The sequence below is a fragment of the Zingiber officinale genome, chromosome 8A, assembly GCF_018446385.1.
Source record: "Zingiber officinale cultivar Zhangliang chromosome 8A, Zo_v1.1, whole genome shotgun sequence".
Classification (NCBI taxonomy): domain Eukaryota; kingdom Viridiplantae; phylum Streptophyta; class Magnoliopsida; order Zingiberales; family Zingiberaceae; genus Zingiber; species Zingiber officinale.
In genome coordinates this window covers 104,315,012-104,322,163 of record NC_056000.1, presented here as the reverse complement: position 1 = coordinate 104,322,163, position 7,152 = coordinate 104,315,012, and the positions used below count along the sequence as shown (strand labels likewise).

The window sequence follows — 7,152 nt, the reverse complement described above, 5'->3', positions numbered from 1 at the left end:
AAACAATTCCAACACCATAAAAACAAAACCTCACCTCACTGATCGAATCAAGAGGAAAGACCACACAAACATCTCAACAATCAAACTAACATGATGCCTTACCAACTCGATACACCTCTTTCCTCTCTGCCGACGTCTGGTGGCGAAGAAGTAAGATCTGGTGGTGAGGTTTAAGGCACGGTGAAGACCTAGGGCTTAGCGTTGCTCTCTGCTCATCCGGGACAAGCGACCGACTGATTCTTGCAACACTCGTCGATTAGGCAGCGCCGCGAGACCGAGAGGAAGAAGAATCGGAAGAGGGCTGGAGAGGATCGGACAACAGTTGGTGAAGCCAATAGCTATCCCTTCACCCAAACGGCTGATGTGGAACAGATCCGACGCCTCTTCACTGCCTCTTGCTGAGACCAAAAGCAGAACGAAGTTAAGAAATCAATGGATACCAGAGAAACAACAAGTTTTTCCCCTCTTCAAGTTTCCAAGATCGACTCCTCGCCGACGACGGATCGGAACGAAGAGGAGTGTCGACGCTGAAAAAGAGTGAAGGGTAAGGAGATCTGCCTGGTTCCCTCCTTTGCCAAGGCTCTATTTCGCGTTGGAGAGGAACACAAATCGACGCCGGTTAGGGAAGATGGTCGGGTGCGAGGGCAAAGGAAGAAGCCTCGGCGCCGCATAGAGGAGAGGAGACTTCGGGTTGGGGAGATTCGGCAGATGGTTTGGGAAAGAAGAAACGGCGATGTAGGGCGGAAGGCACGGGTCGGTTGCAGTAACGGGAAAAAGGAGAGGAAAAGTAAAAGAAAAAGAATATTAAAATTCAACTTTTCCTCATTTAAAGGGGTAGACTTAACAGGCCTTTTCGGGACCCACTTTTATCCCCGTAAACTCGTCCATATGAGCTCCTAAAAATTCCCGAAAAATCTCCAAAAATTTCAGAAAATTCCCTTATTAATATTCGCTTATTTTCCGGTATTTTACAACAACCTCCTCTCCTTTTATAACCCTTGGTACTAGATAAAAAAGGAGAAAAATTAATAGATTTTTTAAAAATTCTGTTGAGAAAAAAAATCTCCCTTTTATAACTCCCTTTTTTTTCTTTTATTGTGGCCGACCCCTCTTGGGCACCAAGCAAGCTTGGCCGGCCCCTTGCTTGGGAACCAAGCAAGGATGTGGTCGACCCCTTTCTTGGGTAGGAAGTAAAACCAAAATGGGTAAATGCGAGGCTTTATAGAGGCTACAACAGGGACCGAGAGGAGGAATTGGTTTTGGCCTCCTGATGAACTTGAGCTTCCTGTGTTTGACCCAAACACTTAACTCAAGTTCATCAATAATAACTCATACCACTAAAGGGTCATTATTGAACTACTGCATTAATCTCATATTACAATATGGGATCCTACTTATCATGAATGCGTTAATCTCCCTGTGTTTAAGATATCATATGTCCATTAATTAAATAAGTTACTGACAACTCATTTAATTAACATCTGACTTCAAGAATAGTACCACTCAACCTTATTATCATGTCAGACTAAGTCCACCTGCAGGGTTTACATGATAATCCTTATGCACTCCTCAAGGGGTCATCATCAACCTAAATAAATAGGGCACAATTTTCCTTTATAATCAACAACACACCATATAAATGGTATTATCTCCTAACTTATCGGGCCTATTGATTTAATGAATAAATCTCATCCATTGATAAATTAAAGAAATAAATACTAAGTATATGTGTTTGTTATTATATCGGGATTAAGAGTATGCAGATCCATAATAATAGAGGTTCTGTGTTTTTATATAGTCAGTATAAATCGAACAACCACAAATGGTCCTGCTCAATACCCACATAGTGTACTAGTGTAATTATATAGTCATGTCTTACCAAGACCAGGATCTAGTTATGGTCTTAGCTTAGACTTTCCAAATGACTCTAAGCTGGACCAATGCCTATAGTCCTACTGGGACTCACCCTCACTAGATCACTCTTCTCTAATGACTTATCTTCACTTACTATTTGCAGTCACTTAACTTGTCTCTTGGCCCACTAGGTTTTCTTACCAGTTAACAGGTCTGCAGACCCAACTAGACTTCAGCCAACTATAACATCCCGCAGACCCAGCTGGACTTCCTACCAAATATTAGGTCACACCTTGACCTATCTTTATGGTTGTTATCAGGTCCTCGAACCTAACTGGGCTTCAGCCTGATGCCAGATCCTCTAGACCCGTCAATTCCAACACACTTGGTAAAAGTATCAGATCACATAGAATCTAATATTAACCATTTATCATTCATCAAAATTAAAATTCAATTATTAGTGTCAACTGTACTAACAAATTTCATAAATCTAAATCCTCTAGATCCATCAATATGTTTTGACTAAAATCTATTGATGACCTTAGCTAATTCTGATGGGAATCAATCCCAAGTCCGGTAGGTTTATGAGGTGCTTCTCTATCTCACCTTACCCTAAACTCTCATATTAAAGGCCTTTCTAGTTGTACACAGTCTATTTTCTAAGATTTAATCAGTGTGTTAATTGACTCATACCTATAACTTCATGTAAGAAATCCAAAATCAAGATTGAATATCATATCTACCTTCTATACCCTCCCCTCTTCCACTTCATGTCTAAGTTTTAGAATTTCAAATCCTCTAGGTCTAGATAAAACTCATTGATGATCTTAAACAACTACGGTGAGTGCCAATTCAAGTTTAGTTGGTTTTTGCAACTCTTCTTAATTTCATCACGCTCTAAAGTATCATACTCAAGGTATTCCTAGTCATGCATAATATATTTTCAAAAATTCAACCCAATCTGGTAAGAGGTGATGTTTGATGAAATTAACACCAAAGAAATCAGCACAGTAGTAAGGTGATGATGCTTTTAAAAATCATCATCAAGATGGTGATGTTTTGAACGAAATTAGCAGATGGTGATAATTTGACCAAAACAGTAATGAGGTGGTGATGTTTTAATTAAAATATCACCAAAGAAATTTTATTTTATTTTTAGTTATTTAATTTTTAAATTTTCGTTTTTTTTTAAATTTTATTTCGTAATTAGCTAGTAAAGATAAAATAATAAAAATAATTTTTTATTAACATTCTTTCAATTTTATAATTATTTTATTAACCTTCGTATTTTTAAAATTTTAATTTTTTATTAAATATAAATTTTTAATATATATATCTTTATATTTAATTAAAATCTAGAACTTTAATAATAAAATTTGGTAAAATCTAAAATTAAATTATGTTAATGTCCTTTTTTTTTCACATTAAAAATAAATTTAAGCTTTATTAGTAATTTTCTTTGATTATTTTTTATTAGTAATTGTCATGATTCTTTTTAGTCTTACATCTTAAGATTGAACATCATGAGCAAAGAAGCTTTTATAAATATCTTAGGCTGACGATGTTAGAAAACATACCTTTCTCGACCTTTTGACCAAGATCAAGTATAGTATTTGTTTTTATCAATTTAATATATGATATAAAAAATTAAATTTATTGTTTATGAAAGAGAGTACATTACAAAAGTGTCATCAGGTTTATCTAGCGTCGCTCTTGCGTTACACTACTACATGAGTCTAGTGCACCAAGATCAGATCCTCTAGTCCATAATCCCCGGTCCTTTCCTGGTCCCTTCTGTAATTTGCACGTCAGATCGCAGCTGGAATCTGACATATATAGTACCGATATGTTGCGGGTTATATGCCACGCACTCGTGCACGCTACAGTGTCCAGGCGCTTGGATTCAATCCAAGCACTTGGATTTTTTTTTTTAAATCAACATTTCCTTAAAGAAAAATACTATATCCCGTGAGTATCTAAAATTTTTAATCTTGAACACTATAACCCAAAAGAGAAGTCTGAATCCTAGAAAAAAAATTTTTATTAGCTTAAACTATTATAATCCAACTCCTAAATCCTAAAATCTTAAAACCTAAATATATATAATATACCCTATGAGTATCTACCATTTTTAATTTTGAACACTATAATCCAAGAGAGAACCCTGAACACTAGAGGAAAAATCTTATTAACTCAAATTCATTATAACCCAACTCTTAAATATTAAAATTTTGAATTCTAAATATATATAATATACCTAAAACATAAATAAAAAAAACATTCTGCTTGAATACAGGTGCCTTGATTGAGGTCTAGATGCCTCGATTCAATTTAGGTGTCCTAGCTTCGCATAAGCATGTGACATTTCATCTGTAGCATAGTAATTTTATAATTTCGTGATGAAATATTTAGTCATCGAGACTATGCAGTGGCAGGACATTCAGGTTGTCATCTAGATATCTATGATTTAATCTCTAGTTATAGTGAATTTGTAGATTTTTTTTAAATGAGGTGTGTAACCAAAAATACTGACTTCTTGGTAGTCGATGAGGTTAATTGGATTTATTCATTCGTAAAATAATTTTTTTCTAATTTGATTGGGTTCTTGATAAATAACAAAATATTTTTATTTTAATTTAAAGTTGAAAGATCATAGGGGTATTATCGAAAATAACAAACCGTGGTGATCATTTGATAATTTTATAATTTTAAATGTTTTTCTTTTTTTGATAAATTACCGTAATGTATTGTTCTTATCGTGATTGCAACTGGATTTTGAAAAAACAGTGCGAGACTGACTGTCAACCACAGGTTCCCTCCTGGTTAAAAGTTAAAAGCATACGCCCATACAATGCCAAAGGATGCTTTCATTGTTTCATCTTTAATTAGATACAAAAGTTTATGGGGAAGTATGAAAAAAAAGAGATACATAAACAAATGGAGGCAGACTAGCTCCTCTCCTTACTCGTACCCGTGCAAGTTGCTATCCGAAATTATTCAGTAAATTTTTTTTATCAGAATCTAATCAGTTGGAAATGAATTGTAATATATATATATATATATATATATATATATATATATATATATATATATATATATATATATATATATATATATATATATATATATATAATTAATATATAAATATAATATTATTAAAATATTTTTGATAATAATTCATAAAACATATTTTAACTAATCAAATTCTAATTATTTAATAATATCTAAAATTATTATACTTACTTTTATCTTCAGGTACAATGGAATGTGAGAGGGTAGTAGCTATACTAAGTTGGGAAATGTGCCTTCTGCCCTCCGTGTTTGTGCCATCCACTTTCACATCGCCAGCTCATGGGAAGTAGTGCAACGGCATTTAACCCTTTTTATTATTTTAAGGCCAATCCTTCCTCTCTTTGCAGTTGCAGTGATCAAACGTCTTGAGGTCAGCCGGGCCAACTTTGCATGATTGCCTAGAGTGGGGGCGGTGGTGATGGTGATAGTGGTGGTCAGGGCTGCACGTTTGTGTCTGCGTGAATGCATGTGGGTGGGATCATCAACCAAAGGCCATGCACGCTTTTTCTGAAACCTTTCATGTTTAAGGGACACATAAAGAAGGTGTGATATGACAAGTAACAGGTAGGGGTGAAGATGGATAGATGCATCATGCAGTGTAAGGATCAGCTAACTATAAACAAAGCTTGGCGTCAGAATCAGCGGAGGAGAAAGTGATGGATACATCACGTGGAAAAGCAAGGGCAATGGGTCACTTTGGGGGGTCCTTAAGGCCTTTTGCTCTGTCTCTATGTGTTTAGACAGGGGGAGTCTCAAGGCAAGGCAAGGCAAGGTGGGGGTGTCTCCCAGCCAGCTCCGTAGGTGTTGGGGCTATTAATATTCGAGACCCAATGGAGCATGTTGAATATCCTACACAAATGCTGCACTTGGGTAATCATGCAAAACAATGCATCACATCACTTTAAGAGGAGCTGGGTCTGTCCCGAGAATCCACAGTTTGTGCCGGTCGGCTGAGTAATTAAATAAACTAGCAACCAAACAGAAAGCAATTATATCTGGCAAATGAAATCTAGCAAACTCATGTTTCTTATCTAGAATCAAATAACATGGTTATTTGCAGGCCTCCATATATCTACTTCTAGGATGTCATGCCTATCCATCTAATCATACAAACTGTCCTGTAAAAGTGATAACTAGTACTATATATTTGTTATTATTTTTTCCTTTAAAAAAATTGGTCCGGGAGCAAATACTCATAGCGCTAATCCGTGAAGGCAAAACTGTAGTTATTATGTCAAAATGCTTTTTATCTTTTGATACAAAAATATTTATGGTCTCCAGCGATTCGACCAACAATTGATCCCCTCAGAAAAAAGCACCTAACGTTGTGCTGTTTAACTGATTGCTTGATCACCCAATAGATGTGGCACCAATATTACTGTATTTGAGAACATTGAATTACAACAGCTGTATCTTGAAGCAGGTATTAAATTTTTTTGTTAGGTTTGATGATTTATTGTTAATTAATATGGTCGTATCAAGCATGTTGTGGTCCATACGTGATAAGTTTGTTTGTGTTTGCTAAGGTAATTAAGGGAGTTTGATCTTTCTTAATGCATATTGAGCGGTTTTATTTATTGTTTTAGGATGGTCCCAATCTGTAATTTAAATCCGAGATATCGATTTGCTAGTGTAATATTCTATAATTTAGCTTGTTCTCTTCGGAATCTCCTTTGAAAAGAACATGTGCTTGGGGTCATATTGGTTGGGTATCGGTGCCGATTACTATAAAATTCTTTTATTCGCATTTGAGTTCCCAATCTATTTGAGTTCTTCTGCCAAGGAAACACATGCATTGGACATAATTTAACTTGACTGCCTTAGATTTTATGTCTCTGATTACTCATCGTGTTGTTATTTGACTAATTACGATGAGAGACCAGTTGGACTACCCAGATAGAAAGTAGCCTAACACGATACGGGTTGTGCATGGCATGGTTGGAAATTAAACTTTATTTTAGTGATAAAAATTATTGATAAAAGTTTGTGAAGAGAGACCGTTCATGTGGTAAGTTTGACTAGACTTCGTGATAGGATAAAATTGATGAGGTAACTATTATGATAAGAATAAGAAGTTTCGTAGAGAGAATAATTCAATTGGTGTCTATCCATTAAATCTATAAATATGTACCTTCTTTCATGAATGAAGCAAGTTGAGTGTTTTATTTTATTTCTCCTCTTTTTCCACGTAAAGATTCTCCTCTTAATTCCTCCATATTTTTTTTC

General features: G+C 35.3%; 1 pseudogene; it reads left to right on the top strand.

The window, feature by feature from the left end:
• Window positions 1-3,427: 3,427 nt before the first annotated feature.
• LOC122013054 lies at window positions 3,428-3,604 on the top strand (annotated as a pseudogene).
• Window positions 3,605-7,152: the final 3,548 nt, after the last annotated feature.